Below are 16,291 nucleotides of genomic sequence, written 5' to 3'. Positions count from 1 at the left end.
GTGTGTATATATCATTATATATGTGTATATATACATCTATATGTTTGTGCATATCTATCTATTTACAGTCATATGCCACATAACAGTATTTCAGTCAATGACAAGCTGCGTATATGATGGTAGCCTGGTAAGATTATAATGGAGGTGAAAAAGTCTTATCACCTAGTTATGTCATAGCCATCGTAACATCATAGCACAACACATTATTCAGGTATTTGTGATGATGCTAGTGTAAACAAACCTACTGTGCTGCCAGTCATATAAAAGTCTAGCACATACAATTATGTACAGTACGTAATACTTGATAATGATAATAAACCACTATATTACTGGTTTATGTATTTACTATAATATTCCCTGTATTGCTATTTTAAGAGTGTGCTCCTTCTACTTATTAAAAAATAAAGTTAACTGTAAAATAGCTTCGGGAAGCTCCTCAGAGGTATTCGAGAAGAAAGCATCGTTACCATAGAAAACAACAGTTCCATGTGTGTTATTGTGCCTAAAGACCTTCCAGTGGGGCAAGATATGGAAGTGGGAGACAGTGATATTGATGATCCTGACCCTGTGTGGGTCTAGGCTAATGTGTGTGTTTGTGTCTTAGCTTTTAACAAAAAGTTTAAAAAGTAAAAATGAAAATAAAAACTTTTCAAAATAGGGAAAAATTTGTAGACTACAGATATAAAGAAAAAATATTCTTTATAACTGTGAAATGTTTGTGTTTTAAGCTATCACAAGTCAAAAGCTAAAAATGTAAGTTTATAAAGTAAAAAAGTTACAGTAAGCTAAAGTTAATTTATTATTGAAAAACTGTTTTTATAAATTTCATGTAGACCAAGTGTACAGTGTTTATAAAGTCAACAATTGTGTAGACTCACAACTCACTCACCGACTCAGCCAGAGCAACTTCCAGTCCTGCAAATTCCATTCTAAGTGCCCTATACAGGTGTATTGTTTTTCATCTTTTATATCATATTTTTACTGTACCAATTCTATGTTTAGATATGTTTAGATACACAAATATGACTGTGTTACAATTGCCTGCAGTATTCAGTACAGTAACATGCTGTATAGCATAGAGGCAGCACATGTAGCCTAGAGGCAGCAGGCTATACCATATAGCCTAGATGTGTAGTAGGCTATACCATCTACGCTTGTGTAAGTACACTCCATGGTGTTTGCATGTTGATGAAATCACCTAACAGCACATTTGTCAGAATGTATCCTCGTTGTTAAGTAACACAAAATGTGTGTGTGTCATATACATAACAGACATTATATATATAATGTGTGTGTGACATTGTCACTTAACAATGACACATACACACATATACATAATATAATAAATATAATATAGTATATGATGTGATACACATGTTATGTATATATAAATCTGGCTTGAAGATGGATGGGGCCATGTAGGAAGAAATGTGGGAAGCTTCTTGGATGCTGAGAAAAGTCCCTTCCTGACAGCCAGGAGGGAAACAAGGACCGCGATCCTACAACCACAAGGACTGAATTCCCCCAGCAAGCTGAATGACCGACCTTGAATGTGAATTTCTCCTAGAACCTCTAGACCAAAGATTTACTTCTTTCTAAAAATTCTCACTAATATCCTAGGATCATAAATTAGTATTATTATCTTATAGGAGCAGAAACCAAGTTTCACAGTCATTAATCAGTCACCCTTTCTAAGATCACAAAACTAGTAAGTACTAGAGCCAGGATTTGAACTAAAGTCTCCTTAAAGATATAGCTTGGGGGTGGATGCAGTGGCTCATGCCTGTAATCCCAGCACTTTGGGAGGCCAAGGTGGGTGGATCACCTGAGGTCAGGAGTTTGAGACCAGCCTGGCCAACATGGTGAAATCCTGTCTGTACTAAAAATATAAAAAAATGAGCCAGGCGTGGTGGTGGGCACCTAAAATCCCAGTTACTTGGGATGCTAAGCAGGAGAATTGCTTGAACCCAGGAGACGGAAGTTGCAGTGAGCCGACACGGTGGCACTGCACTCCAGTCCGAGAGACAGAGTGAGACTCCATCACACACACAAAAAAGACATATATGTGTGTGTGTGTGTGTGTGTGTGTGTGTGTATATATAGTCTGCTATACTATTTCCTTATTTAATTACTCCCATATAATTAAAGACTGCCCATCCTCCTCATTTTTAAAATAGTGTACAGTGAGTTCCTAGTTCACTGGGTTAGGAAAAAACAGAGACAATGAGTCAGTACTTATTCCTCTGTTTTCTGTGCCAATTCCTTCTTCAGTCTCCAGGCTGTCGCCCTCTTCTGTGAATGTCCATACCATGGGTATTTGAGCTGAAGCCCTGGCAGCTCCAGGCTGCCCCTGCACCACGTTTTTTCTCTTACTTGAAGCCTTGATTAATCATCTTTTGCCTTCAAGTGAGAAACTCAGTTCTTGAAAGTGAAGAAATTCAAGTTTCAGATTTCGATTAACTTAGCTAGTGACTGCTGTATCAATGGGTGAATCATGCCTCTGTGAGGAGTGAGATCAACAAAAATAAATGAAAGTAATGAGGGTGGCAGCCAGGGCAAAATCACCCTTTCATTACGGTACTTTCTTTTTTTTTTTTTTTTTTTTTTGAGGCGGAGTCTCGCTCCGTCGCCTGGACTGGAGTGCAGTGGCGGGATCTCAGCTCACTGCAAGCTCCGCCTCCTGGGTTTACGCCATTCTTCTGCCTCAGCCTCCCTAGTAGCTGGGACTACAGGCGCCCGCCACCTCGCCCGTCTAGTTTTTGTATTTTTAGTAGAGACGGGGTTTCACCGTGTTGGCCAGGATGGTCTCGATCTCCTGACCTCGTGATCCGCCCGTCTCGGCCTCCCAAAGTGCTGGAACCGCACCCGGCCTCATTACGGTACTTTCTACCAAATAACTTTACAGTGTTCCTATCAGAAGGAAAAAAAAAAGACTTCAGAAGAATTATAATTGGCAATCCTTCATTAGGAAAATTAAATCAATCAGGAAAGGCCTCTAGTTCTTTGATTTGGGTTCAGCATATTCAGTTTCCTCACTTCGAAAGCCTTGGTTTCACGTCTCCCCAACCCCAACTTAAATTTTCAGCACCACGACAACCATTATATATTTTACTTGTGTATCCATTTAGAATCTATTTTCCACCATGCAAAGTCCATGAATGTTGAAGGTTTTTTTCCTACTTTATTCACAGCTGAATTTCCAGTATGTAGAACAATTTTTGACACATAGTACATGTTCAATAAATAAATTACTTTTTTCACATCAACATCAAATTTATTTCTACTATATGATGCCAAAAATAAGGTATAAATTATTACTAAAAATAATAATAATATTAACAAACTTGAGGGATATGTAGTGAAAATACTCCTAGTAGTGTTCGTATGGAGCTACATAACCTTGAATAGTTAATTTCTCTGGACTTCATTCATCTATAAGACAGTGAAGCAAATTAGCCCTTAAGATCCCTTATAGCTCCAGAATCTAAGGATTCTAAGTTTAGGGTCAACCAAGGAAATGAAAGAAGAGAATGGAAGGGTCAATATCTTAGAATGCTTTTAATAACAGAATGGTGGCCTCAAAGGGTAAAATGGGACAGAGGTAAAAGTGAGAACAGGGTGTGGGGAAGTAGAGAAACTGGTCAGTCAACTCTGAAAAGCAGGGCAGAAATGAGAGAGTTCAAGAAGAGACAGTTCATGAAATGTTTGTCTTAGGCAATAATTGTGCACTTCAGGATGAAAGACACAAGACCAGGGATGTAATTTGTCATCTCTTAAGAAGTTGTTGAGGAAGAAGCCCTGAGTTAATAACTGCAGGAAGGAGGAGAACTACTCAGGAACAAAGTTTTTGTTGGGACCCTGGTATTGCCACTCATCCCTGAGGAGCCTCGGTTTCATGGCTGACTTAAAGCTGCTGACAGTGTCTTTTCATTCTCAGCTATGATGGTAGAAGATGAGCTGAGGAAGTGACTCAGATACATCCTTACAGTTGAAAAATCCAAAGAAACTTCTTAGTGGCCCCTTCTAGAAAATCTCAGGGAATGGTTCATCAACTGCAGGCCTTTCCCCTCCTTCTCGCCTCTGCTCACCACCACAAATAAAATAATGTTTTTCTGAATACTTATTTTGTTTCACAAGGCCCCAATCTCAAACTAATCTGCAGTTAAAATGTAGACATTGGAGGGGATCTGTCTTAGAGAAAGTTGAACTTTCTCAATAAGCACGTACTTGCACAATATTCAAAATGACTTTAAGTAAATATTTGGTTTCATTTGCTCCATTCTTTTTTTTTCTTCCACTCAGGAAAGAATGCACCAAACACATTCATGTCAATTTTCTTTCGTTTTTATTTTTTTAAGCAAATCATAATGACCCAGCTTACCAGCTTTCCTTTTTTTGTTGTTGTTTTTTTGCTTTTGTTTGTTTGCTTGTTTGTTTTTTTGAGACAGAGTCTCGCTCTCTCGACCAGGCTGTAGGGCAGTGGCATGATCTCGGCTCACTGCAACATCCGCCTCCCAGGTTCAAGCAATTCTCCTGCCTCAGCCTCCTGAGTAGCTAGAACTACAGTCACACAACTCCATGCCCAGCTAATTTTTAAAATTTTTAGTAGAGACAGGGTTTCACCATATTGGCCAGGCTGGTCTCAAACTGCCGGCCTCAGGTGATCCGCCCGCCTCGGCCTCCCAAAGTGCTGGCATTACAGGCGTGAGCCACTGTGCCTGGCCACAGCTATACTTGTTTAAACCTAAGCTTGATAAACAATTGTCAAAACTTACCAAGTTGCCAGCATTCATGCACCACTGGAAAACATTATTAATTTATATTAAACCAGAAATGTATTACCATTATTGCATTAATACCTTTCACTCCTAAATACTGAAAAAAAAAATTGAAGTTATTTCTGTAGAACAGGGGTCCCCAACTCTCGGGCCACTGACCTGTAGCAGTCTGTGGCCTGTAAGAACTGGGTCACACAGCAGGAGGTGAGCAGTGGGCAAGCCAGCAAAGCCTCATCTGTATTTACAGCCACTCCCCATTGCTGGCAATATCTCCTGAGTTCCACCTCCTGTCAGATCAGTGCAGTATTGGATTCTCATAGGAACGTGGACCCCACTGTGAACTGCACATGTGAGGGATCTAGACGTCATGCTTCTTATGAGAATCTAATGCCTGGTGATCTGTCCCTGTCTCCCATCACTCCCAAATGGGACTTCAGGAACACAAGCTCAGGGCTCCCCCTGATTCTACATTAAGATGAGTTGTATAATTAATTCATTATATATTACTGTGTAATAGTAATAATAGAAATAAAGTGCACAATAAATGTAATGTGATTGAATCATCCCAAAACCATCCCCCACTCCCACCCCATCCATGCAGAAATTGTCTTCCATGAAACCGGACCCTGGTGCCAAAAATGTTGAAGACTGTTGCTGTAGAAGATTCATCCTGTCAATGTTAATTTCACAGCAGGACAATACTAGGAGGCTCACATTTCAGACACAACAGAAAAGCAGATCCATGCTGGTGTTAGCATGCAATCTCGTCCTACTACAAAAGGGTAAAGTCTCACCTTGGAGTAAGTTTACTAAAAAGGCAAAGTGCACACAGAGATTTCAAAAACTTTAAAGACAAAAAAAGGCCGGGCGCGGTGGCTCAAGCCTGTAATCCCAGCACTTTGGGAGGCCGAGACGGGCAGATCACGAGGTCAGGAGATCCAGACCATCCTGGCTAACACGGTGAAACCCCGTCTCTACTAAAAAAAAAAATACAAAAAATTAGCCGGGCGTGGTGGCGGGCGCCTGTAGTCTCAGCTACTCCGGAGGCTGAGCTAGGAGAATGGCGTGAACCTGGAGGAGGAGCTTGCAGTGAGCCGAGATCGCGCCACTGCATTCCAGCCTGGACGACAGAGCAATACTGCTTCTCAAAAAAAAAAAAAAAAAAAAAGACAAAAAAAAGACAAAAAAAAAAAAAAAAAGATCCTAACAATAAACTCAAAAGTCTATGACAAGTATGGGCTCTGATGAGCTGTTTATAAATACTTTAGATACAATTATACTGAAAGTCCTGTTTGTTTGAAATCTTAAAAAGAAGTTCCTGTTGGCCTGGCGCAGTGGCTCAGGCCTGTAATCCCAGCACTTTGGGAGGCCGAGGTGGGCAGATCACAAGGTCAGGCGATCAAGACCATCCTGACTAACACGGCAGAACCCTGTCTCTGCTAAAAATATGAAAAAAATTAGCTGGGCTTGGTGGCATGCACCTGTAGTCCCAGCTACTCTGGAGGCTGAGGCGGGAGAATCCCTTGAACCCAGGAGGCAGAGGTTGAAGTGAGCCGAGATCATACCACTGCATTCCAGCCTGGGCAACAGAGCGAGACTTTGTCTCAAAAAAAAAAAAAAAAGGTTCCTGTTAATCCTCAAATGACACTTGTCATTGTTTGATATTTCTGTTAAATGCATGCATCGAATTACTTGTTACCCAAGCCAGAAGCTGCTTCTTACCATTTATGGTTTAGGACTTTAGCCTTCTTTTTCAACATCTATTCCTTCTTGACCATTCTCGACAATCCTCTTTGTAGTAATTTTTCTACCAACTATTTTAGTAGAAGTTGATAGCGATTTGAAGTTGCCCATCCCAGTACTACCAAATGAGGTGGAAGAGAATGAAGTGAGACTCCCATGACCTAGTGACCTGAATGAAGTAAATCCAAAGAAGTCAAAAACTTCCACCAAAAAATTCCCTGAAGACATCATCTGGGTTAGGGAATGTGAAGCCAAACTCACAGGAACTGTCAAAATGACTTCCACCTCCTCTCCACCAATTAATCCTTCTTTGCCATATTTTTCATAGATGTCCTGCTTTTTAGCATCTGACAGCACTTCACAGGCCTCGGCTACTTGTTTGAATTTTCTCTCTGCTGCTTCTTTTTTTTTTTTTGAGAGGGAGTCTCGCTCTGTTGCCCAGGCTGGAGTGCGGTGGCGCAATCTCGGCTCCCGGGTTCACGCCATTCTCCCGCCTCAGCCTCCCCAGTAGCCGGGACTACAGGCGCCCGCCACCGCGCCCGGCTAATTTTTTTTTTTTTTTTTAGTAGAGACGGGATTTCACCGTATTAGCCAAGATGGTCTTGATCTCCTGACCTCGTGATCCACCCACCTCGGCCTCCCAAAGTGCTGGGATTACAGGCGTGAGCCACCGCGCCCGGCCGCTTCTTCTTTATTCTCAGGATTTTTATCTGGGTGTTACTTCAGTGCCAGTTTTCGATATGCCTTTTAAATATCCTCAGTTGAGGCATGTCTCTGCATGCCTAGAACTTCATAGTAATCCACCATGTTTTAACAGATTGTTGGAACAGGTCCAAAGACGGAAGCGACTGGCAGTGAGATACAGGGGAGGCAAAGCGGTAGCCCGGGTCCACTCTAGGCTCCAGCACCGCTGTGCTTGTGGCAGCGGCCTGCTCCGCTCTTTAAAAACAAAATCCAACTGAGAATATAACATCACTAAAATTTAATTAAATAAAAAATCACTAACATTAAATGTAATCAAATAAAAACATAACTATTCCTCTAGCATAGCTACCTACAATGGCAGTAGGGTTTCCTAACTAAAACCGAAAAGAAAATAAACTAACCAAATCCCACCGGAATTCATTGAATGCAGCCAAAAAATTTTAAAATATAAAACAGTGGGCTTGTTTCGTGAATAAGTCTGTGCATTCTTTTACTTATTTGTTTAAATTATAACTGCTGTGTTTAAATATTACAAAGAAAATAAATATATCCTTTATTGAAAGAAGTGGAAACAATAATTTTAAATGACCTAATTAGCTTTACCAATCCATTTAGCTACTGCTTTTTAGTCAGTACTAGCAGGAAACCATGACTTCCTGAATTTGGAAATGATGCATAGCTCCTAATAAACTTACACAATAAAGTTGTGCATTTTTTCTTCCAAATGTAACAGCAACTTATCTTTATTCATTTTTGTCTAAAGTAAAAATTTGCATATCATCTCAATATTTAAAGTGATTTCTCGTAATGTGTGAAGAGTATTCCAGGCATGTCTTAGCAGGCAGGGGAGGAAGGTAGACCTACTGGTTGTATTTTCATGAGAATTTCAGGTGACTGATGGTAAAAGAAACATGCCTGGGCCTCTTGGGATTGAGGAGTGCCCAGAAATCTGGGGATAATGACTCTTGCTTAGCTTCCCAGGCATTATACTGTTTGAAAAGAAACTCATTCGAAGGGAAGAAGAGTCAAGGCATTACGTTGGGCTGGGCATGGTAGCTCACGCTCGTAATCCCAGTACTTTGGGGGGTCAAGGCAGGGGGATTACTTGAGGTCAGGAGTTCGAGACCAGCCTGGCCAACATGGCAAAAACCCATCTCTACTAAAAATGCAAAAAAAAAAAAAATCAGCCGGGAGTAGTGGCACACTCCTGTCTCAGCTACTCGTGAGGCTGAGGCAGGAGAATCGCTTGAATTCAGGAAGCAGTCCAGCCTGGGTGACAGATTGAGACTCAAAAAAAAAAAAAAAAAAAAGGACATTACCTTGGTCCATTAGCTAAGTTAAGGGTTTATTTATAACGGTAAATGGTTTTGAGTAGAGTATAATGTGGTATCATTAAAATCGTAAGTCCAAGCTGCACAAAGAATGTGGGTCAAGAAAGGAAGAGAGGACACAGCAATTACAATATTTATCAATCAAGTGGAAAAGCGTATTACTAGAAGCATTGTGGGCCGGTTAGAACACACCATGACTATAGCAAAGAAGTTATATCCTGAGGAAAAAAATGAGTAATTTTAGCCCTACTGCTTCCCTTCACCCAGCCATCACCACCAATAGCAAGCCATGGTTTCTAACATTTCACAAATGAGTCGACTCATTCTTCAAGTAACATGTTATACAAATAAAAGACCAATGAAAGGAAGCTCCTGTAATGATTTTTTAGATAGCTGGTGAAACATTAGTTCTGGGTGTGTGAAAGGGTATTTCTGGAAGAGATTAGCATTTGAATCAGTGGACAAAGTAAAGAAGATCTGCTCTCAGTAATGTGGGCAGGCATCATCCAATCCTTGGAAGGCCTCGATAGAACAAAAAGGTGGAGGAAGGGTGAATTCTCTCTCTCTTCTTAAGCTGGAGCATTCATCCTCCTTCTTTAGACATTGGAGCTCCTGATTCTCAAGACTTCAGATTCCAGGACTTATACCACTCCTCAACACTGAGTTCTCAGGCCTTTGGACTCAGACTGAACTATACCACCAGTTTTCCTCGTTCCCCAGCTTGCAGACAGCATATCATTAGACTTTTGGGCCTCTATGATTGCATGAGCCAATTCCCATAATAAAAATATATGTGTGTTATGGGATATATAGGATACACACACACACAAGTGCGTGCATGCGCGCACATATCCTGTTGGTTCTGTTTCTCTGGGGAACCCTGACTAATACAGGCTACTACAACACTTTACTTATAAATTTATGGAGTACAAGTGTGATTTTGTTACATGCATAGATAGTGCACCGGCAAAATAAGGTTTAGAGTATCCATCACCCAAATAACGTACATTGTACCTATTCGGTAATTTTTTGTCATCCGTTCTACCCCTTCACCCTTCTGAGTAGACATTTTCCATCATTCCACACTCTATGTTTATGTATCACAACAGTTTACAGCTAAATTGGGAGCAGTAAGACTGGTCAGGATTGATTGGATTTGGGATATATTTTACAGATAGAATTGACAGAATTTGATGATTGATTGGGAATTCACAGAACACATGAAGTATCATCAGATGAGTAGATTTCTATGAGGAGACTAGAGGACAAGAATTTAGGAGTCAGCTAATTGTACATCCTAAGTTTTAGACGTTCAAATAATATGTATACAGAGTACATATATACATACACACATATATTATAGTTTTTTACATTTAATCATATAAAATTGCCATGTTTGTATATCAAAAAATGGATGTAAAAAATGTATATAGTTAAACCAAATATAAATAAATTCAAGAGTAATAAGCATATAAATGTTGTTTAAAACCATAGCACTTAATCAGATTGTGTATCATGCAGGAGTAAATGGAGAAGAGACAAAAACTGAGCCCTGGAACACTTCAACCTTTACAGATCAGAAAGAAGAAAAAGGGAACTAAGAAGAAGTAATGTCTGAGAAAAGTTAGAAAATTTTGTCTTAGAAGACAATCGGAGAAAGTATTCGGAGGAGGAGGAATGAATCAAGTTTGACAAATGCTTTTAATAAATTAAGTAACCTGAAGACTCAGAAATGACCATACAAATGAAAACAATTAGCTTTGCAAAAGGCAATTCATTCATAATGTTGGAAGAAAAGAAACATGTGTGCTCTAAAAAATAAATTCATTACTAACAATGTCAATTGGTAACTGTCATATGATTTCTCAAAGTTTAGGTTTTCTTTTTTTTACAGTTTAGATACAGTATATTTCCCAATTACCCTAATAGGTTTAAATAAGTATTTTTGTAAGTTAAGTCTATGCGTAAATAATGCAGAAATATAAAATAAAATCTTGGTTTTTTTTTTTTTTTTTTTTTTTGAGACAGAGTCTCTGTCTGTCGCCCAGGCTGGAGTGCAGAGGCTCCATCTCCGCAGCTCACTGCAAGCTCTGCCTCCCAGGTTCATGCCATTCTCCTGCCTCAGCCTCCCGAATGTCTGGGACCACAGGTGCCTGCCACCACACCCGGCTAATTTTGTATTTTTTTAGTAGAGGCGGGATTTCACCGGTGTCAGCCAGGATGGTCTCGATCTCCTGATCTCGTGATCCGCCCGCCTCAGCCTCCCAAAGTGCTGGGATTACAGGTGTGAGTCATCGCGCCCGGCCCAGAAATGTAAAATGTTAAGTCAGAGATGGATTAGATTTCAAGCACCCAGAAGCATGTTCTGGTGGGAAATATCTGTACCCAGGAAATTAATCTTTACCCAGTCTCAGAATAAATGCTCAAAAGAAAAGTATTGAAGCTTTTTGTACCAGTCACTTGGGACCTGTTGTGAAGAGATATATTGGCAGAATTATGCACCAGTGGTCAGGTAGGCAGATTTTTTAAAAGAAAAAAAGAAGAAGGAAAATGCCAAAATTGATATGCCCAGCAAAATGTTCATTCTAAGAAGTGATATGATGTATGGTTTCCTACTTTGTGTAACTGAATCTTTAAATTTCTATATCTTTTATCCTAACAAAAATGCCTTCTGACCCTCACACACATGCAAAGAAGACCATTATATCCTAGGACACAGAATCAGAGATTAAGAAAAAATAATGATCATTAATATATATGCACCTAGCAATATAGTCTCAAAATATAGAAAATAGTAATTTTAAAACTATAGAGAAATTTGTAGCTGGAAATCGTAACCCAGTTCTCCCAGAAACTAATAGTTTAAAGCAACCATAAATAAATAAATACATAAAAAATTTGAATAACATAATCAGTTATTTTGAACTAATAGCTTATAGAGACATTTACACCCAACAACAAAAAAAGAGAGAATGTATATTTTGCACATATGAAGCACTTGTGAAAACTAGTACTAGAACAACTATGACACAAAAGAAGTCTCAACAAATACCAAGTAATTAATAGCATAAAGGTATCTTTATGCTCTCTAACAATAATATGATAAAAATAAAAATTTAATATAATCCAATAGCTTTAAAAATCAAATATATATGGAATATGAAAATATACAACTAAGTACTCTTGAGACAAAGAAGAAATAATGTAGAAATTATAATATACTTCAAACTGAATGGCAGTGTAAACACTAGCTACCAAATGCTGCATCACGGCATATGTTAAAAGAATATTTTAAGTTTTAAATTTACTTAAAAATAAGAAAGCTATAAAATAGATGAGTCAAAGATAGAGCCAGAAAACAATTACATAAAGCTTATTTTAAATAAAGATAGTTAACAAAACTAAGTGGTAATTCTTTGAATAGATTTATAAAACAGAAAAGACCCTGGTAATACTGCCTTTAAAAATACGGAAAAAATTACTAGCAATAAGCTATAGATGTAATAGAGATTTTTAAAGTAATCAAATATTATTAAAGCTATATACCAAGACATTTGAAAACCTAGCTTAAATGGATATATTTCTGGGGAAAATATAATATGCCAAAAAAAACTCAGGAAGAAATATGATACTTGACTAGATGAATCGCCATTAAATCACTGCATATGTGAATCAAGAAAACTTCCTTCAAAAAAATGACCAAACCTTGGTCCCACATGGTTTTGCAGTTGAGTGCTACCAAACTTTAAAGAAGAGATAACCCCTTTCCACATACAAGTTGTTCCAGAATAATAGAAGAAAAGGGTAAGCAGCTCAACTTATTTTATAAAGCTAGTGTAGCCTGAAATTCAAAAATAGATGAACAATGGAAGAACAGAAAATTATGAATATTTTAAGTATGCAAAAATCTGTAAATAAATTATCAGATGACTGTATCTAGTTGTAAAAAAAAAATATATCACGATTCAATATGGTATATTCAAATAATCCAAGATTGTTCAATATTAGATAACTTATTAATGAAATTCACAGCATTAATTTAAAGGAAAAATCATAAAGTCTTCTAAATAGATGAGGAAAATAATATTTGATAAAGTTCAATACATATTCATGAATAAATTCTCAGAAAACTGAGTGAAAGGAATTTCCTTGACTTGATAAGTCTATCTACTAAAAACCCAAGTTTAACTACATTATCTTTTAAGAACTAGAACAAAATAAAAGTTTCCATCATCTCTGATAATACACATCTTAATGCAGGAAGAAAGAGAAGTATGTGTTATGATGATTGCAAGGGAAGGTGTGAGACATGTCCAGATGATACAGTAATGTAGAGAAAAAAATACTGAAACAACAAACCATTGAAACTAATAAGAGTTAATCAAATTTATAAATATACTACCACATTACAGAAATCACATAACTATAAAATGAGGATAAATGAATAAAAAGTGGACAAGGTATTGGTGATATGGAATTGTTCAAGCACTTTTAATTATCAAAAAAGAACTGAATAAACATACCACATTTAAATTTAATACAATACCAAGGTTTTTTAAAAGTCCATAGAAATTTTTAGGGGAACTTTACATTTTAAAGTTTTATGGAGGAATAAAATATCCAAATAGCTGTGACTTAATATCAGATATTGAGACAAACTAGAAAGACAGAGCAATAAAAGAGTAGAACTGGTTTGAAACAGACAAAAAGAAAAACTAATGGGGCAAAATAAATAGTCCAGAAATAAGCTGATGGATTTATTATCTTTATATAGGATGTAAAGCAGAAATTCAATTTTTTCCTCACTATATAGAATATTACATTTCTACATATATCTACAAAACAACTTGGAATTTTATCACAAAGTCACATTGTGAAAATTTACTGGAATCTCAGATGGAGATATATTGGAAAAATAAAAGATTTTCATGCCTACACCCAACTCAATATACTGGTTACACTGGTTACAATGAAGTCTAGGAATATCTTAAATCCAGTGGTTTCACTAACACCACAGTGAAACCAAGGATTCCCAAAGTTCAAACCAATATGCCTCTGAAAAGAACAATGCAATATTTATAAGAAAATTTAAATAGAAACATGATGAGGAAAAAAAGTAACCGACTTGATGCTCTATTAGTGAAGAGATCTTCCAAAATAATTTTATTGAGGCAAAATAGTTTCTCCAGCATTATAGGGACTACTGAAGTTCCTGACGGAGTTGTTCTTTCATGATTAAGTAGTATGGGCTTTTTGAGAAGGAACATATTTTTCCTTACCTTTCCTGCTAAATACAAAGAAAAACCTTTGACATTGTATAGAACAAACATACAAGATTCTGAAAGATGGAGAGAAGATGGTGAGTCAGCCAGGGGCAAGGAACAATATGGTAGTGACTATCCTGTTTTTGTTTTGTCTCATTTATCCCAGACTTTGAGCTGAAGAAGCTGGCAACCTCAGAAGACAATGATCACAGACAAAAAACCAACAAAAACTGAGGAGAGGGCTGGAACATTTATCCCCACTATGTGGTAACAAGACTCTGCATTCCTCACAGTATTAGTGAAAACCACATAGGGACCCTGGACTGCTAATTTCACCCAGCAGAAATGGAGTACATTTCTCTCTCTCTCTGTCTCTCTCTCTCTCTCTCTCTCTCTCTGTCTGTCTCTAATGGAGTAGTGTCAGAGAAAAGCTATGACTCAAGATTTTCATCACCTCCCAACAATAATGAGGTAAAGCCCCTGCTGTGGTATCAATGGATGCCTCATGGGGAGTGAGTCCTCTCACCTTCATCTAGTAGTAGAAAGAAGTGTCCCCTTCAGGTGACAATACAGGCCAACAGGAAACTAGCTAAAAGAGACAGTTTAAATACGATCTAGGTTTTCAGTACACAGTACTCAAAATATCCATGTTCAAATTCCAGAACCAGGAAGATTTCATGCTGAATTAAAAAGGCAATCAAGTAACATCAATATTAAAATAACAGAGATGTCAGAATTATCTGGAAAAAAAATTTGAGTAACCGTCAAAAAAATGTTTCAACAGGCAATTACAAACATGCTTAAAACAAATTTTTAAAAAGTAGATTATGGTGTTAGGAAATAACTACATAAAAAAGAGAGAGAGAGAATCTGAACAAAGAAATAGAGATACAAAGGACAGCCAAATGGAAATTGCAGAACTGAAAACTATAAAAATTAAAAATTTTAAAAATCAATGGATATGTTCAATAGTAGAATGGAAGTGACAGAGGAAAGAATCAGTGAACTGGATGATAGAACAATAAAAAATTACTAAATTTGAACAAAAAGAAATTGTAAAAGACCAGAAAAAAAAAAACCTTCAGGGACATGTGAAACTATAACATAAAATATATAACATTCTTGTCATAGGAGTCCTGAGATCAGAGGAGAAAGAAGACATGAATAGAAGATTATTCAAAAGACTGGGCATGGTGACTCATGCCTGTAATCTCAGCTCTTTGGGAGGCCAAGGCAGGAGGGTTGCTTGAGGCCAGGAGTTTGAGCCCAGTCTGGGAAATAAGGAAGACCTCATCTCTACAAAAAATGAACAAAAGCTAGCTGAGTGTGGTGTTGTGTGCCTGTAGTCCCAGGTACTCAGGAGGCTGAGATAGGAGGATCACTCAAGCCCAGGAAGTCAGACTGCAGTGAACCATGATCATGCCCCTGTACTCCAGCCTGGGCCACAAGGTAAGACCTTGTCTCAAAAGAAAGAAGGGAAGGAAGGAAGGAAGGAAGGAGGGAGGGAGGGAGGGAGGGAGGAAGGGAAGGAGGGAGAAAAAAATGACTCAAAAAAAAAAAAATGGCTGAGAAACATTCCAAATTTGGTAGAGTACGCAAACCTACAGAGTCAAGAAGCTAAGTGAATACCAACTATGACAAATCCAAAGAATCTATGCCAGGACATTTAATCAAATTTCTGTAAACTAATTTTTCAAGAATTTTTTGAAAGCACTTTAAAAGAAACCATACTTTATGATAACTTACAATGTTTCAACTTATGATTTTTTTTCTTTACATTGGGTTTATAGGAACATAACTCCATCAGAAACTGAAGAGCTCATTATGATTCACAATAGGGTTACAATTTCTACTGAATGTATATTGGTTTTGCACCATTGTAAAGGCAAAAAAAAGGTTAGTTATAAATCCAGGACCATCTACTGTATTGCCAGAATTGAATGCATTTTTGACTTACAATGATTCATTGGGATGTAGCTCCACCATAAGTCAAGAAGAAACTGTGTAAGAAAAGAATTCAAATAATAGCAGATTTCTCACCAAAAGCCATGAGCACCAGAAGTAAGTGGAACAACATTTTACAAGTATAGAAAACAACTGTCAACCCAGAATCCTATATCCAGTCAAAATGTCCTTCAGGAATGAAGGAAAAATCAGACATTCTCAGATGAAAGAAATCCAAAGGAATTTTTTCACCAGGAGACCTACCTTAAACAAATGGCTAAAAGAAGTACTTTAACAGAAAGAAAATATTTTTTTAGAAAAGGAAACTTGGAACATCAAAAAAGAAGAAAGGACATGGTAGAAAAAAACATGGGTAAATACAATAGGCTTTTTCTTTCTTCTTGAGTTTTCTAAATTATGTTCAACAGTTGAAGCCAAAATTATAATACTGTATGTATGATGTGGTTCTAAATTCATGCAAAGGAAATATTTAAAATATTATGGATGGAGACGAGTAAAGAAACAT

At 37.6% G+C, this 16,291-nt stretch overlaps 1 pseudogene; it reads right to left on the bottom strand.

Moving 5' to 3' along the window:
- Positions 1 to 6,518: 6,518 nt before the first annotated feature.
- On the bottom strand, positions 6,519 to 7,394 carry LOC117079244 (annotated as a pseudogene).
- Between the last annotated feature and the right edge of the window lie 8,897 nt (positions 7,395 to 16,291).

The sequence above is a fragment of the Trachypithecus francoisi genome, unplaced genomic scaffold (genome assembly GCF_009764315.1).
Source record: "Trachypithecus francoisi isolate TF-2019V2 unplaced genomic scaffold, Tfra_2.0 Lachesis_group7, whole genome shotgun sequence".
In the NCBI taxonomy this organism is placed as follows: domain Eukaryota; kingdom Metazoa; phylum Chordata; class Mammalia; order Primates; family Cercopithecidae; genus Trachypithecus; species Trachypithecus francoisi.
Note: the sequence above shows the minus strand (reverse complement) of the source record. Positions and strands in the feature narration are given on the sequence as shown.